At 38.0% G+C, this 19,474-nt stretch overlaps 1 non-coding gene across 1 annotated transcript; it reads right to left on the bottom strand.

The window, feature by feature from the left end:
* Nucleotides 1-16,482: 16,482 nt before the first annotated feature.
* Nucleotides 16,483-16,589, bottom strand: LOC141722727 (small nucleolar RNA R71). The gene has a single exon (XR_012575732.1). It is a non-coding gene; the product is annotated as a small nucleolar RNA R71 (small nucleolar RNA).
* Between the last annotated feature and the right edge of the window lie 2,885 nt (nucleotides 16,590-19,474).

The raw sequence follows: 19,474 nt of genomic DNA, 5'->3' as shown, positions 1-19,474 counted from the left end.
ATTAACCAAATAAATATTTTGAGTGTAGCATACAGTATTTACAGCTTCAACCCAGAAGTATGTTGGTCACTTTGATTCTTCAAGCATTGTCCTTGTAGCTTCAATAAGTTATCTGTTCTTTCTTTCCACTACTCCATTTTGTTGTGGAGTTCTTGCTGCTGAAAACTCATGCATAATCCCATTCTCTTCACAAAATGCTCTCATAAAAGAATTTTTAAACTCAGTTCCATGGTCACTCTTGATTCTTCTAACTTTGAAATCAGGATGATTGTTGACTTGCCTTTTGTGATTGATGATGATTTCACTAGCCTCATCTTTAGACTTTAGGAAATATGTCCAAGAGAACTTTGAGAAATCATCTACAATTACTAGACAAAATATTTTCCTTGAGATGGACAACACATTGACTGGTCCAAACAAATCCATGTGTAGCAATTACAGAGGTTATTCAATTGTTGAATCAAGCTTCTTTCTGAATGATACTTTGATCTACTTTCCTTTCTGACAAGCATCACACAGTCTATCCTTAGAAAACTCCACTTGAGGAATACCTCTAACCAGTTCTTTCTTGACAAGCTCATTCATGGTCTTGAAGTTTAGATGGGACAGCTTCTTGTTCCATAGCCAACTTTCATCTTGACTTGCTTTACTGAGAAGACAAGTAACAGATTCTGCATTTGATGAGTTGAAGTCATCTAGGTACACATTTCCTTTTCTCACTCCAGTGAGAACCACTTTGTTGCTCCTTTTGTTTGTCACAACACAGGCTTCTGAATTAAAGGTTACTGAATTGCCCTTGTCACAAAGCTGGCTGATACTCAGCAAATTATGCTTAAGACCATCCACTAGGGCAACCTCCTCAATGATGACATTGTCTTTAGAAATCAAGCCATATCCCACAGTATAACCCTTGCTGTCATCTCCAAAAGTAATACTTGGGCTAGCGCTCTCCTTGAACTCTGTGAGCAGGGTAGAATCTCCAGTCATGTGTCTTGAACAACCACTATCCAAGTACCACAGATTCTTTCTGTTACCCTGCACACATCAAAACCAAATCAAGTTGATTTTGGTACCCAAGTTTCCTTGGGTCCTGCCTTGTTAGCTTTCTTCTTTTGTTTCTTAGGGTTTATCTCATTTGACTTGGGGATATCAGTTTCATCCTTAGTCATCTGAGTTGGACCTTTGAAACCAGTCATTAAAACAGAATTATCATGCACATTTTGATTAACAGGAAATGGCATGCTATTTGTAAACATGTTATTACAGTAAGGCTTGTTAAATGGCATTTGAGGCATACTAAATGCAGCATAATAAGGATTAGGTGCAAATGGCATATTAGAAAATTGTGTATTCATATTCTCTGCAGACATAACATTCATAGGCATAGAAGGAATGACATTCATGTTGGGAAAAGAAGGTGGTACAGATATGGGAGTAGGCATGACAAGTTTTCAATTAACAGACAAATGATTAGAACTACCATACTTAACACATATTTTTCTTGGAGCATACTTATCAGGTGTGTAGTTGTTATGTTTGTTAATCCCTACTTTTCCATTTGTATTGTTTTTCTTTTTAGCCTCTATTTTAACCTCAATCTTTTCTAATCTGTCATTCAATTGCTTGATGAACAGATGACCAACATTCACTTTCTTCTCTTTCTTCGCTTGAATTGATTCTCCTGAAATAAAGTTTTTAGAAACTGATCCATATTTTTCATTTAACTTGGAAAGTTTGGCTTTACTCACAGGTTTGCTCACAGCCAACAAATGAGGATTTATGTCACTCGACGAATAATCTTTTTGATTATCCGAAGGATGACTCTCATCATCCGTCGAGTCTACATCGTTAGAAATCCTTCAACCAAATTAGATTTCGGCTTCTCTTTACTCTTTTTCCAGGCTGCATCATAGAAGGACTCAATTCCTTGAACTTTGGTGAGTTGAGCATGGACATCTCTAGATGATTTCCATGCCTTAATCACCTCCTGCTCTCGTTCAAGTTGCTTCTTCAAAATCTCTTCTTTCTTCAAGGACTCAGTTAATTCATCCTTAGCAATCTTACATTCTATTCTCAATTTTTCAAATTCAATAAACTGAGACTCTAGCACATTATTCCTCTCACTTAAAAACAAATTGTTTTCTTTGATTTTAGCATTTTCCTTAGTGAGGGACTTAAGTGTAACACGAATATGATATAGTTCTGTAGACATATCATTAATTGCATCATTACACTCAAATTTAGATAAATGTACAAGGTTAGTGGTGATTACCTGATTACTTGAAGAACTTGTCTCTGTTTCATCAGACTTGGCCATTAGGACTAGATTGACATAGCTGACATCTTCATCCTCATCCAAACCATCTGTTGCCCAGTCATTTTCTTGTGTAATAAAAGCCCTTTCCTTTTGTTTGAGCAACTCAAAATACTTCTGTTTATAATCCACATGCTCAAACTTCTTCTTGCTGGAATCTGACTTTCTACACTCACTGGCAAAGTGCCCTGCCAAGCCATATTTGAAACATTTAAATTTTGATTTATCCACCATGTTTCTATTTGGCTTGGCTGCTCGAAAGTTCTTCTTGAACTTGAGCTTGGCAAATCTTCTGGAAAGGAATGCAAGATGTTCATCAATATCATCCATATCATCTTGGCTCAAAGAATCTTTATTTTATGCTACCGACCCCTTGCCCTTGTTTTTACAGACCTTTGAAGTATACTCAATAGCTTCTACCTTCACCTTTTTCTCTTTCTCCAACTCAGCAACCAGTGCTATGGACCCTCCTTTCTTCTTTCCTTTCTCCATCCTCTCATCTTGCTCTATTTCAAGCTCATAAGTTTTCAGGATACCATACATTCTCTCCAAGGTAAACTCCTAGTAATCCTGTTGTGACGGCCTCAACCCCGGGGTCAAGAGTTGACGTCACCAAACACAATTACCAAAATATAAACAACAAGATTATTATTAATATATACTAACTTGACCCCAAACCAAGATCCGATCCAGGTTCAAGTATGATTCAGGTTCACATTATTACAAACCATTTATTCAATATCTAACACACTCTAACTTTATTCAGCAACTCATCAGACCTCATGGTCTGATACAAACTACCTCATAGGAGCCAGGTCCTGAAGGGGAGGGAACACGGGTATGTCTGACAAGTCTTCTAGGCAACTGTGATATATACATAACAGTTTGCAAGGGTGAGCATAATCGCTCAGCAGTACCAATATATGAATAACAGAATAAAAATAGTAATGTAAACAATAGTAGGAACAAAGCTATAATCATGTCAACAATATTATATAATAAAAATCTGAGATAACTGGATATCACTGACTAGCATGCTTTATCAAAACAAGTAGTAGTGTGTTGTGTAAGTACCAGAGTCCAATTTTAGCATGCTATTCACATTTATAAAATCGATGTATCAACTACTTATACCCTTACGGGAATCACAAATCCAAATCAGATACGTAACGGATATGTGAAGATAGATGATCAGGCTATTAGCACCAGACGGCTCTAACTGCCATCCCATTTACCTGTTCTGGAACTCAGAGACTAGCTAGGTCTCTGACCTGCTGGACTAATCGGTTATAGGGTGCGCGTAACTGAATTAGCCTCTTACTCCACCTCAATAGGCCTACTCTGGCCCCTATGTATCCCATATCTGACCGTTTTATCCAGTTTTCAAAACACTTGTACCTATCTCATTTTCAAAATCATTCATTTTACCAGCACACATATAAAATCCATTTCGCAAATCATTTCATTCGAGATAGGTACCTTTCGAAATTACTTTTCCCCAAAATAATTTAAAAACAGTGATTTATAACTACAGGGGATACGTAACTTAAAACGTTTCTGTTCCATTACGAGAATAAAACATTTAGCTATTCATACGTACTGAATCATAAAAGAATGGTCAGGGGTACTTGCCTTGTAACACTTTACAAAACCCTAAGTAGCTTTCATGCTGACTTCGGTCCTGGGGAAACTCGACTGGGATCTACAAATAAAGAGTACCCTAATCATTTATACCGACATGCTTGATATCCTCAAATCCTAATAACCCAATCCGATAACCCGACTCATATAATTATTATACATATAATCACATAATCACGTAATTCGAACACAAATAGGGGTAACACATATAACATAAATACATACGTTTTAAAAATATATTTTTAGAAAATTTTGGGAGGAACTCCTTTGTTTATAAGCCTACCCGTCGATTACAATCGACGTCAACAATCACATCAATCCACAACATCAAGTTCACCATTCTCATATCACTTATACCACAACACAATTCGTAACTAATTATTTAAGTCCGAAAATATTTTACGTAAATCATTTTATTTATTTATAAAATTTAGGACTCAGAACAACGTCATCACCGTCCACCGTTGACTCACCGAAGTTCATCGTTAATGGCGGTATAATTTATTGGTGCCCATTATATTACGGGTTTCAAAATAAATTACGTCGATTAAAATAATTCTTCCGCAACCAAAAGTTTTTATTTCACGAATATTAAGCATTTATTTTTCCTGTAGAAAAAGGAAAATAGAAATTAAAATTATAATAATCAGCCCACTGCAGAAATTCGGCCCAACAGTCGAGCCCAACAACATCACAGCCCAACTGCAAGTCCCAAGTCCAAGAACACAGCCACCACTGCCACCGCACACACGGCCTCACGGCCGGCGCACACACACAACACGAACCACACATACATCACAAAACACACACACACATATCACAAAAAATACATACACACACAACACAGACGTACACACACACTTCCGACCACCTAGCCGGAATTTACGCGGCGGCAACCGGAATCAACAACAACAACAAAGAGGAGAAACAAGACTAAACATCCACTCTCAACTGACTACATGCATATATACATATATATACTCACAATCAATTAAGCACAGAACCGAGCACCAATCGGAAAAAGGATCAAGAACAACGGCGGCGAAACTCACCAAACGGTAGAGAAACAGAGGAACAGAGACGAAGAAGGAACAGGAAAGAGGAGGGAGGAGAAACAATTGAAGAAACGAAGCAGGGAGAGGGAGAATCGAGAGAATTCGAGAGATACAGCCGAGAGCAAAGAGAGATTGATGTTCATGAATTAATATGGCAGCCATACGTGTCCTGTAAAACAGGATATGGTTAATTTATTAACATGTGTCCCTAAATTCCCGGAACCCAATTTTAATCCCGACTTCACAATTTTTTTAGCGATCAATGTATATTTGAAAAAGTATCAAAATAAATCCCAACTAGTCTGAAAAGATCAGAAATATTCCGAAATAACATAGTTTTTGAAATTTTAAAATAATTTTTAAGGCGCACATTTATACCCGCTTTTTAACAAATAACGGAACGACGCGCGGGTGAAACGAATCCCGAAAATTTCCAAAATAATTTTAAAATTCTCAGAATAATATGAACTTAGTAAAATATGAGTTTCATAATTTTTGAAGATTTTCTGAATTAAATATGGATTTTACAAATAAACGCAATCTGAAAATCATTTAAAGATGAATAATTAATGAAATATTGATTTCTCAATTTTATAAAGTCCTAAAAATAATCATTGAAATTATAAAATTATAAAACCAATTTTAAAAACAATCCAAATATTTATGGAATTAAAACTATAATAAAATCACTTTTACAAGCGAAATAAAATCGTATAACTCAATAATAAATCCCACAATCAAATCCCACATATCAACAAATCACAAATAAATAAATAATAATCAATAACTGTTGCCAAAATCAATACACACATTTATTTAATTGTTTATTCCACTATTACACTCTTAGATATTAGAAATAAAAAGAAAAATACACAAGTCGTTATATCCTTTCCCCCTTAAAAAGATTCTGTCCCCAGAATCTGACTTAGGTAAACAAATGAGGATATTTATCAAGCATGTCTGACTCTGATTCCCAAGTAGACTCTTCTACCCAAAGATTTCTCCACAAGACTTTTACTATAGAGATCGACTTATTCCTAAGGACTCGTTCTTTACGGTCTAGGATTTGGATCGGTTGTTCCACATAGGACAAATCTGGCTGCAGTTCAATCGGTTCATATTCTATGACTTGATTCGAATCGGGAACATAAGGCTTCAACATAGATACGTGGAGCACATTATGAATGTGCTGCCACTACGGTGTTAACACTATCTCATAAGCAACATTTCCTACTTTCTTCAAAACCTCGAAAGGTCCTATAAATCTGGGACTAAGTTTACCTTTCTGACCAAAATGCACTAACCCTTTCCAAGGTGATACCTTTAGTAACACCAGAGCTCCTATCTCGAAGTTCATATCCTTCCTATGCAAATATGCACTCTTTTTCTGCCTATTCTGGGCTGCTTCTAACCTTTTCTGAATCAACACTATTGCATCTCTGGTTTGCTGAACCAATTCGGGACCTAACACTTTCTTCTCTCCTACCTAATCCCAATACAACGGTGATCTACACTTACGTCCATACAAAGCTTCGTAAGGCGGCATCCCGATACTGGCATGGTAACTGTTATTATACGAGAACTCAATAAAAGGTAGGTGTTCATCCCAATTACCCTTAAAATCCAATACACAGACTCTCAACATATCCTCTATGGTCTGAATTGTTCTTTCACTTTGGCCGTCTGTCTGAGGATGATAAGCGGTTCTCATATTCAACTTTGTTCCTAGGCACTCTTGGAATTTAGTCCAAAACCTAGAATTAAATCTCGGGTCTCGATCTGACACTATAGACACAAACACTCCATATTTGGTAACTATCTCGTCCAAGTATAACTTAACCAGCTTTTCCAGAGAATACCTTTCATTGATCGGAAGAAAATGCGCTGATTTAGTTAGTCTGTCAATGATTACCCAAATAGCATCATGATTTGCTCACGTCTTTGGCAATCCCACTGCAAAATCCATAGCAATCTCTTCCCACTTCCACTGAGGAATCTCCAAAGGTTGTAACAATCCACTTTGTCGTTGATGCTCCGCTTTCACCGTTTGACACATATGACACTTACTAACCCAATTAACAATATCCTTCTTCACTTCTGGCCACCAAAAGTTTCTCTTTAAGTCTTGGTACATCTTAGTACTACCAGGGTGGATAGAAAACCTAGAGTTATGCGCCTCGTGTAATACTTTATTCTTCAATTCCATTCATTAGGAATCCAAACTCTGGATGAAAATCTATACAGCCCTTGATTAACTTTTTGAGTACACAATTCTTCTCTCGTCAAAGTATCCAACTCTTGTTCCATAACTCCTTCTTGACACCTTTTGATCTTTTCCATCAATGCCAGTTAGAATGTAACATCATAAAGTTGCTCTTGATTTTCAATAGGTACTCGAACCTCAATCTCCATTCTTTCCAAGTCTTGGGCTAGTTCATCCACAATCCTAACCGTATTCAACCTTTCTTTTCTACTCAAGGCATCAACCACCACATTGGCTTTACCTGGGTGATAACTAATCGAACAATCGTAGTCCTTGATCAGTTCCAACCACCTTCTCTGTCTCATGTTCAAATCCTTCTGCGTGAATATGTACTTCAGGCTCTTATGATCTATAAAAAAATCACATTTCTCTCCATACAAGTAATGACGCCATAACTTCAGAGCAAACACTATAGCTGCCAACTCAAGGTCATGAACTGGATATTTCTGCTCGTGAGGCTTTAATTGTCTGGAGGCATAGGCGATAACTTTGTCATGTTGCATTAGTACACAACCCAATCCTTTCAAAGAAGTATCACTATAGATCACAAAGTTTCCCGTCTCATCTGGTAATGCTAATACTGGAGCCGTCACTAATCTCCGTTTCAACTTCTAGAAACTTTCTTCACACTTTTCCGTCCAAATGAACTTCTCATTTTTCCTGGTCAACTTGGTTAATGGGGATGCAATCTTGGAGAAATCTTGTACAAACTTTCGATAATATCCCGCTAATCCAAGAAAATTTCTTATTTCCGTCGGTGTCTTCGGTTGCTCCCACTTTGACACGGCTTTAATCTCTACTGGGTCTAATTTAATACCTTCCTTACTCACCACATGTCCAAGAAACTGCACTTCTGTCAGCCAAAACTCACACTTGGAGAACTTCGCATATAATTGCTTTTCTCTCAATTTTTGAAGGGCAATCTGTAGATGCGTTGCATGAACTTTTGGATTCTTTGAATATATGAGGATGTCATCAATAAATACAATAACAAACTTATCCAGATACTCCTTATACACCCTATTCATTAGATCCATAAAAGCTGCTGGCACATTTGTTAATCCAAACGACATCACTAGAAACTCATAATGGCCATACCTTGTTCTGAATGCAGTCTTGGGGATATCTTCGGGCTTTATCTTCAATTGGTGGTAGCCAGATCTTAAGTCAATCTTTGAGAAATAACATGCCCCCTTAAGCTGATCAAACAAATTGTCGATGCATGGTAAAGGATACTTTTTCTTTATTGTCAACTTGTTCAACTCTCTGTAGTCAATGCACAATCTCATAATTCCATCCTGTTTCTTCACAAATAGCACTGGAGCACTCCACGGAGAAACACTGGGTCGAATGACTCCCTTATCAAATAGTTCCTGAAGTTGCTTAGCCAATTCTTTCATTTCCATTGGGGCCATCCTGTATGGAACTTTAGAAACTGGTTCAGCTCTAATTATCAAATCAATGGAGAACTCTATCTCTCGATCAGGTGGCAATCCTGGTAACTCTTCTGGGAAAACATCAGGGAATTCTCTCACTATAGGAATCTCATCCAAAGTAGGGGTCTCTTTCTTCGTATCCACCACATGAGCCAAATATGCTTCACATCCTTGCCGCAACAATCTCTTTGCTTGCATTACTGAAAGGAACTTTTTATCTTGCCTCTGTCCTTGATAGATGATTCTTTTATTATCTGGGGTGTACATAACAACTCTCTTTTTCTTACATTCAATATTCTCTTTATATAGAGACAACCAATCCATGCCTAAAATAACATCAAAGTATCCCAACTCGAAGGGTATTAGGTCAATAGGGAACATATATCCTGAAATCTCTAGGGAACATCTAGGACAAAATTGACTTACGGGCACTTTATCTTTATTAGCCACTTCTATGGTCAGAGGTTCCTCTAAGTCTTCCAACATCAATTGCATTTTATTCACACAATTCATAGATATAAAAGATTTGGATGCTCCCGAATCAAACAAAACGTTAACAGGTACGGAATTAAGAGAAAGCGTACCTGCAACCACATCAGAATCATGAACTGGAGATTTCTTGGTCATCTTAAAGGTCCTAGCTCTAGCAGTAGTGTTGCTGGTCCTTGGGACATGCTCCTTCCAACATTACCTTGGGTCACTGACTTGCAATTCCTAGCTATGTGTCCCACTTTGCCGCAACTAAAACAAGTTACTCCTTGAATCTCAGACTTACACTCCGTGAAATAATGACCCTTTTGGCCACACTTATAACAATTGATATTTTCTTGGCACTGTCCACTGTACTTCTTCCAACATGTCTTACAATCAACCACTGGCTTACTAACCCTCGTCGGGGCAGAGTTAACTGAAGTAGTACTGGGTCTAACCTGGGTAAAATTCTGCCTCTTGAACCTCTTATTTTTATTCTTTCCAAACCAACGCTGGAACTTCCGACTTGCTATTCCTGATTCTGACCTAGCAGGTCCACTTTCAAATTTCCTCTTCTTCTCACCCTGCTCCTTTACAGCTAACCTCTGATCACTTTCTATCACCAGGGCAGCCTGAACTACCGAAGTATATGTCTTGAGTTGTAAAGCTATAACTCCACTCCTTATTTCTGGCTTCAACCCTTGTTGAAACCGCTTCACTCGTTGAGCTTCTGAGCTTATATATTCCGGTAATATACGGGCCAACTCCGTAAACTTCGCTTCATATTCCGTGACACTCCTATCTCCTTGTTTCATTTCCAAAAATTCCATCTCCATCTGACTTTGGAGACAGTCCAGAAAGTATTTCTCCAAAAATAGCTCTATGAATCTGGCCCATGAAATAGGACCTTCTCCTTCCAGGGCTCGCATAGATTCCCACCAATAATTCGAATCATTCTTCAGAAAATAACTAGCATAATTTGTCTTTAAATCCTCACTTACCTTGGTGAGCGTAAACGCCTTTTCCATCTCCTTTAACCATATCCTGGCAGCAACAGGATCTACTTCTCCTTTAAACTCTGGGGGCTTCACTTCCTGAAAAGACTTAAAACTAACACCCTGATTTGTCCCCCTCATCTCATGCTGCTGCTGGATTTGCAGTTGCTACTGTTGGATTTGCTGCTGTTGTTGCGGTATGAGTTGCTGTTGCTGCTGTTGTTGTTGTTGCTGCAATTGTTGTTGCTGCTGCTGGAATTATTGTTGTTGTTGGGCCAACTGTGTAGACTGCTTACGCAACAAGTTCATCAATTCACTCATGGAAGGATCCCCAGCAGATCCGTTATTGGGTTGAGAATTTCTCTTTAGTGGCATCTCCTGAAACATAACAGTCATATATAAGAAAATGGATTGCTCCAAGTAGTTTATAATTATGCATCAGGAGAGTGTTGCCACTAAGACAATATCCTCATCTCTAGTTTAATTGGATCCATCCTGAGTGAATGATCATAATCTAAAAATTCCAGCAACAGAAGAAACAATAATAGTAATAACAATAATAGCAATGCACAATATATAAAAGCTAAACAATGAAATAAAGCAGCTACAATACAATAATCAACAGGAATCCAACTAGTACAACTGAAAATCCAACTGAAAAGAAATCATCCAAATACACACCAAAACTGGCTGTCATAGCAGCCTCCGCCTACTACAAACTATCACAACATAATATACATATACAAGGTAAACAACTACAGAACTCCTGGAAGCCAACTCTGAGCTCTGTATCTCTCTGCTGCAAACCTGGTCTAACCACTACCACTGCCACCGATGAAACCTAGCTCAAACACTAGCCAGTTCACTAGGTCCTGATACTGCACAACCCTGAACTCTGAACTAATGAAACGGTCAATGGATCTAGCCCTCTCAACAACCATCTGGGTCAATGATCGTACACGGGCCTACACCTCAGGAGAAGGGGCAGAAATGCCCTGGAAAGGTGCAATGGGTACCTGATCAAGCTGAGCAGCCAATCCCGGACTCTGATCTCTGATAAGGGAGGTATTCACCGCTCGGTGAACATGGTAAGGGATCGGTGAAGAAGTACCACTAGGGCCACAGGAGGTACTGGAGGTCTCGTCTAGGAAGAAATGGGACCACAACCGGGAAGTAAATCCCTAACGGTAGACACAGACCTACGTACCCAACGGGGACGAGTACCAGGTCCAGGGATGTCTCTCGGAACAAATGAGTGAACTGGTGGAGGAGGCATAGGGGTCTCCTCAGCAACAACATCCAGGGTCCTCTCAGAATCTGAGCTATCCAGGTCAGAGGGATTCTCCCGAGATGGAGAACTCGAAATCGCAATAGGCCACTGCCAACATAATAAATATACAGGGAAGACACAGCCAGGTTAAGGCAATTCTATCAAAACATTTAATAGATGCCAGGGTAACGCCGTCGGAACCCTCAACTGACTCTAAAGGTTCGCTCCTCTATATGAGTTGCTGACTCACACCTTAAGACTCACTTTATCACCTATTCGACACAATCCCTAACCAGGATCAGGGACTTGAACCTGTAGCTCTGATACCAACTGTGACAGCCTCAACCCCGGGGTCAGGAGTTGACGTCACCAAACACAATTACCAAAATATAAATAACAAGATTATTATTAATATATACCAACTTGACCCCAAACCAAGATCCGAACTAGGTTCAAGTATGATTCAGGTTCACATTATTACAAACCATTTATTCAATATCTAATACACTCTAACTTTATTCAGCAACTCATCAGACCTCATGGTCTGATACAAACTACCTCAGAGGAGCCGGGTCCTGAAGGGGCGGGAACATGGGTATGTCTGACAGGTTTTCTAGGCATCTGTGATATATACATAACAGTTTACAAGGGTGAGCATAATCGCTCAATAGTACTAACATATGAATAACGGAATAAAAACAGTAATGTAAACAATAGTAGGAACAGAGCAATAATTATGTCAACAATATTATATAATAAAAATCTGAGATAATTGGATATCACTGACTAACATGCTTTATCAAAACAAGTAGTAGTGTGATGTATAAGTACCAGAGTCCAATTTTAGCATGCTATTCACATTTATAAAACCGCTGTATCAACTACTTATACCCTTACTGGAATCACAAATCCAAATCAGATACGTAACAGATATATGTGAAGACAGCTGATTAGGCTATCAACACCAGACGGCTCTAACTGCCATCCCATTTACCTGTTCTAGAACTCAGAGACTAGCTAGGTATCTGACCTGCTGGACTAATCGGTTATAGGGTGCGCGCAACCGAATTAGCCTCTTACTCCACCTCAATAGGCCTACTCTGGCCCCTATGTATCCCATATCTGACCGTTTTATCCAGTTTTCAAAACACTTGTACCTATCTCATTTTCAAAATCATTCATTTTACCAGCACACATATAAAATCCATTTCCCAAATCATTTCATTCGAGATAGGTACCTTTCAAAGTTACTTTTCCCCAAAATAATTTAAAAATAGTGATTTATAACTACAAGGGATACGCAAATTAAAATATTTCAGTTCCATTACGAGAATAAAATATTTAGCTATTCATACGTACTGAACCATAAAGAATGGTCAGGGGTACTTGCCTTGCAACGCTTTACAAAACCCTAAGTAGCTTTCACGTTGACTTCGGTCCTGGGGAAACTCGACTGGGATCTACAAATACAGAGTACCCTAATCAGTTATACCGACATGCTTGATACCCTCAAATCCTAATAATCCAATCCGATAACCCGACTCGTATAATTATTATACACGTAATCACGTAATCACGTAATTCGAACACAAATAGGGGTAACACGTATAACATAAATACATACGTTTTAAAATATATTTTTAGAAAATTTTGGCAGTAATTCTTTTGTTTATAAGCTTACCCGTCGATTACAATCGACGTCAACAATCACAGCAATCCACAACATCAAGTTCACCATTCTCATACCGCTTATACCACAACACAATTCGTAACTAATTATTTAAGTCCGAAAATATTTTACGTAAATCATTTTATTTATTTATAAAATTTAGGACTCAAAACAACGTCATCCCCGTCCACCGTTGACTCACCGAAGTTCATCGTCAACGACGGTATAATTTATTGGTGCCTGTTATATTACGGGTTTCCAAATAAATTACGCCGATTAAAATAATTCTTCCGCAACCAAAAGTTTTTATTTCAGGAATATTAATCATTTATTTTTCATGCAGAAAAAGGAAAATAGAAATTAAAATTATAATAATCAGCCCACTGCAGAAATTCGGCCCAACAGTCGAGCCCAACAACATCACAGCCCAACTGCAAGGCCCAAGTCCAAAAACACAGCCACCACTGCCACTGCACACACGGCCTCACGGCCGGCGCACACACACACAACACGCACCACACATATATCACAAAACACACACACATATCACAAAACACACACACACACACACAACACAGACGAACACACACACTTCCGGCCACCTAGCCGGAATTTACGCGGTGAAAACCGAAATCAACAACAACAACAAAGAGGAGAAACAAGGAACTAAGCATCCACTCTCAACTGACTACATGCATATATATACATATATATACTCACAATCAATTAAGAACATAACCGAGCACCAATTGGAAAAGGAACAAGAACAGCGGCGGCGAAACTCACCGGAAACGGTAGAGAAACAGAGGAACAGAGACGAAGAAGGAACATGAAAGAGGAGGGAGGAGAAACAATCTAAGAAATGAAGCAGGGAGAGGGATAATCGAGAGAATTCGAGAGATACAGCCGAGGGCAAAGAGAGATTGATGTTCATGAATTAATATGACAGCCACACGTGTCTCGTAAAACACGATACGTGTTAATTTATTAACACGTGTCCCTGAATTCCCGGAACCCAATTTTAATCCCGACTTCACAATTTTTTTATCGATCAATGTATATTTGAAAACGTATCAAAATAAATCCCAACTAGTCTGAAGAGATCAGAAATATTCCGAAATAATTAAATACATAGTTTTCGAAATTTTAAAAACAATTTCTAAGGAGTACATTTATACCCGCTTTTTAAAAAATAACGAAATGACGCGCAGGTGAAATGAATCCCGAAAATTTCCAAAATAATTTTAAAATTCTCAGAATAATACGAACTTAATAAAATATGAGTTTCATAATTTTTGAAGATTTTCTGAATTAAATATGGATTTTACAAATAAACGCAATCAGAAAATCATTTAAAGATGAATAATTAATGAAATATTGATTTCTCAATTTTATAAAGTCCTAAAAGTAATTATTGAAATTATAAAATTATAAAACCAATTTTAGAAATAATCCAAATATTTATGGAATTAAAACTATAATAAAATCACTTTTACAAGCGAAATAAAATCGTATAACTCAATAATAAATCACACAATCCAACCCCACATATAAAAAGATCACAAATAAATAAATAATAATCAATAACTTCTGCCAAAATCAATACACATATTTATTTAATTGTTTATTCCACTATTACACTCTTAGATATTAGAAATAGAGAGAAAAATACACGAGTCATTATACCTGTGAATTTCTCAATGAGACTGTCATTGGTTTCCATTCCTTTGGAAGAGATCTAAAAAACTTGAGATTAGAGTCTTTTGTATGATAGACTCTTCCATGCAACTTCAGAGCATTTAGTAGTTTTTGAAACCTACTAAAAATGTCAGTGAGAAACACACTATCTTCACAATGAAAGTGTTCATATTGCTGAATTAGCAGCTGCATCTTATTTTCCTTTACTTGCTCAGTACCATCACAGATAATTTGAATTATATCCCAAACCTCCTTGGCAGTTTTGTAGTTAATGATGTTATCAAACATATCACCCTCAACTCCTTTGAACAATATATTCGTGGCCTTCTTATCTTTCCTGACTTGCTCAATATCTGGATCTGACCATTCATGCCTAGGCTTGGGAACAGATGGTTCATTCCCTGTTGTAGCTCTCATTAGTACATGAGGACCTCTTTCTATGCAATCCACATAGGCCTCATCCTGAGAAAGAAGATTTAGGTGCATTTTCACCTTCCAATGGTGATAATTATCTTTGTCCGGAAATGGAATCTTCACTCCAACATCCTTCTTGTTCATCTTGCTATTTTGTTGTGATCTTTAAACTCTTTGTACTTCAAGAGCTTGCTCTGATACCAATTGTTATTCCCTAACAATACAACAAGAATTAAAGAAGGGGGGTTGAATGTAATTCTAGCTTCTTTTTAAGATTTATGAAGACCGGTTCTAACTCAATAATATATATGTGTTTGATTTGCAAAGTGCAGAATAAAAGAATTATATAAATCAAAACACAAGTAATAAAAACACAAGTATTTAAAACTTTCTGGTGGATTTGAATGTATCCACCAGATATATATATATCGAGAGAACTCTGTGTAGCTCAAATAAGCTCACAGCTGCTTACAAGTATGATCAACTAAAACTAGTAGAGAAATGCTAAAGGATACAACTTACAAATATTTCTCTGAGAATGTATTTTTCTTTGTCTAGTTTGTTGTAGTTCTACTTGCCGCACTGGGTTTATATATCACCAAGTTTACATAGCAAAAAGACAAGATAATAAAACAAAACTATCAAGTCTAACTTTATGCTACTTCATTACTCTATTCCAGCATCTTTGAAAACCTTCATAGCTTGCATGAAAATGGTAATGCTTCTTTGTTCTCATTTTTCTGCTAAACAGGCTACCACATTCCTTTTTCAAACACCCAACGCATGTGACTGTGTTGTTACTGTCAACGGATGTTTGAATTGATCATCCATCGGGTACATGCTTATTATCCGTCGGGTAGCCTTGTTGATCATCTGTCGGGTAGCTATTTATCACTTGACTCCATTTCATTTGTGCAGAATTACAAGACATCTTATATTTATATTTAATCAACCTATTCTGCACATCTACTAGTAGTCTTCATAACTCATATGCTACTACATAAACTATTCAAAGTTGTTTGCAGAAATGTGCTACATGACTTATTGTTACATAAGCTACTCACCCGATGGATATCAATTAGTCATCCGTCGGGACTATATTGAGTCATCCGTCGGGACTATAATTGATCATCCGCCGGGTGCTACAAAATTCACTAAGTTAAATCTACTAAGGTGTTTTGTTTAGCTTATCATCAAGTACACAACATATTCCTAACAAGTTTCTTACTAAATTCTTCCCTATGGCAAAGACAGCTGCAATCAGAAATGCTCTTACTCAATTTGCGTAGCAATCGAAAGACTCTTTATGTGAAGCTTGGTATCGTTATAAAGAGATGCTTGGAAAGTGTCCTCATCATGGGATGCCTGACCGGATGATTATTAACTGCTTTTATAATGGCTTGGGAGCATAGTCTAGACCCATGCTTCACGCAGCATCAGGTGGAGCCTTATGGGCTAAGAGCTACAATGAAGCTTATGAGTTGATTGGATTGATGGCTGCTAATGAATAACAGAATCCTTCTCAGCGATTACCTCAAGACAAGGTAGTAGGAATTCTGGGGGTAGATGCAGCTACTGCTATAGCTACTCAGCTTAAGTATTTGACAATGAAGGTGGATTCTTTGGTTAATTATGGAGTTAATCAGATCACTAGTGTTTGTGAGATTTATGCTGGTGCACATGAGACGGAGCAGTGTGCTATTTCTAGTGAATCAGCTCAGTTTGTGAGCAACTTTCAGAGGTCGCAACAACCATTTTCAGCCACATATCATCCCAACAACGACAATCATCCTAACTTCAGCTGGAGCAACACTCAGAATACGGTGTAACAACTTTATCAACAATATACAGTAAAATAATACAACCCTCCTGGTTTTCAACAACCGTAATATGCACCAAGAAAACAACTCCAACTACAACAACCTAATGAAAAATCTAAATTGGAGGAGTTGAGGCTCATGAGCAAGAGTCATGCGGTTTCTATTAAGACCTTGTAGAATCAAATTGGGTAGATTGCCAATGCCTTGCTAAATTGTCAACTTGGTACACTACCTAGTGACAGAAGTTCCAGGAAAGAAGAAAGCAAAAGATCAGGTTAAGGAAATTACATTGAGGTCTGGGAAGGTTGCTAACCCCGAAAAATCTCAAGTTTCAGAAGATGAAGTTGTGGCTGAAGAAGATGTGCTGAAGGAAGCAGAAGCGGAACCAAGGAAGAAAACTGTAGAACACACTTCTCCTGAGGGTAATACAGCGGAGAAACAAGTCTATCCTCCACCTCCTTTTCCTAAGAGGCTGCAGAAGTTTCTGGAGGTGTTCAACAAACTTCATATCAACATACCTTTCGCTGAAGCTCTTGAACAGATGCCTAGCTATGCGAAGTTTATGAAAGGTATTCTCTCAAGAAAAGTGAAGCTCGATGACTTAGAGACCGTTGCTCTCACGAAGGAATGCAGTGCTGTAACAGAAGTTGCCTCCGAAGCTTAAAGATCCTGGAAGCTTTACTATTCCTTTCACCATTAGAAACTTGTCGTTCGACAAGTGTTTATGTGATTTGGGAGATAGCATCAATATGATTCCTTTGTTTTTTTTCAAGAAGTTGGATTTACCTGATCCAAAGCCTACTTATATGTCCTTGCAGTTGGCTGATCATTCTATTACATATCTATAAAGCATTATGGAGGATGTCTCGGTCAAGGTGGACAAACTCATCTTTCCTGCTGATTTTGTAATTTTTTATTTCGAGAAGGATAAAAAGATTCTCATAATCATGGGAAGACCATTCTTGGCTACTGGCCGAACCTTGATTGATGTGTAGAAGGGTGAGCTCACTATGCGAGTGCTGGATCAGGATGTGACGTTCAATGTTTTCAATGCCATGAAATTCCCTACTGATAATGAAGAGTGTTTAAAGATGGAATTGGTTGATTTCGTGGTTACTTCAGAACTTGATCAATTGCTAAGGTCTGATGCCTTAGATAAAGCCTTGTTGGGGAATTCAGATAGTGAAGGTGATGAAGGTGATGAGCAGTTGCAGTATTTGAATGCTTCTCCTTGGAAACGAAGGCTGGATATGCCTTTTGAATCTCTTGAAATGTCATAACTGAAAAATGCGGAGGGGCGTCTCAAGCCTTCTATCGAGGCAGTTTTTTTACGCTCGAGCTTAAACCATTGCATGAACACTTGAGGTATGCTTTTTTAGGTGATGCATCTACTTTTCCTATTATTATTGCATCGGACCTTTCAGGTAGTGATGAAAAAGCTCTTGAGAATTCGTAGAGAGTTCAAATCGGTAATTGGATGGACTATACCAGATATCAAAGGAATCAGTCCTTCTTATTGCATGCATAAAATTCTCCTAGAGGAAGGAAGCAAGCCAACTATTGAGCAACAAAGAAGGTTAAATCTGATAATGAAAGAGGTTGTTAAGAAGGAAATTCTCAAGTGGCTAGATGCAGGGATTATCTATCCTATTTCTGACAGTTCTTGGGTGAGTCCAGTTCAGTGTGTGCCGAAGAAATGAGTTATCACTGTGGTCACTAATGAGAAGAATGAGCTCATTCCTACTCGAACAGTCGCGGGGTAGAGAGTTTGCATGGATTACAGGAAGCTGAACAAGGCCACAAGAAAAAATCACTTCCCTCTTCTCTTCATTGATCAGATGCTTGACAGGTTGGATGGGCATGAATACTATTGTCTTCTGGATGGATATTCGGGTTATAATCAGATTTATATTGCTCCAGAAGATCAAGAAAAGACTACCTTCACGTGTCCATTTGGTACTTTTGCCTTCAGAAGAGTTTCTTTTGGGTTGTGTGGTGCACCTTCCACATTTCGGAGATGCATGATGGCAATTTTCTCTGACATGATTGGTCAGAATGTAGAGGTGTTCATGAATGATTTTTCTGTGTCCGAGGATTCTTTCGATGAGTGCTTGCAAAATCTTGAGGCAGTTCTTAAAAGGTGTGTTGAGACCAATCTGGTTCTCAACTGGGAGAAATTCACTTTATGGTGGAACAGGGCATCATTCTTGGGCACAAGGTCTCTAGTAAAGGTCTTAAGGTGGACAAATCCAAGGTGGGGGTAATTGAAAACCTTCCTCCACCAATTTCTGTTAAGGGGATTCACAATTTTCTTGGTCATGCGGGTTTCTATAGGTGGTTCATCAAGGACTTTTCTAAAATCTCTAAACCGTTGTGCAATTTACTAGAGAAAGATGTCCCTTTCAAATTTGATGATGAGTGTTGAGCT

The sequence above is a fragment of the Apium graveolens genome, chromosome 4 (assembly GCF_009905375.1).
Source record: "Apium graveolens cultivar Ventura chromosome 4, ASM990537v1, whole genome shotgun sequence".
In the NCBI taxonomy this organism is placed as follows: domain Eukaryota; kingdom Viridiplantae; phylum Streptophyta; class Magnoliopsida; order Apiales; family Apiaceae; genus Apium; species Apium graveolens.
The sequence above is the reverse complement of the archived record's forward strand: the minus strand, read 5'-3'. Positions and strand labels throughout refer to the sequence as shown.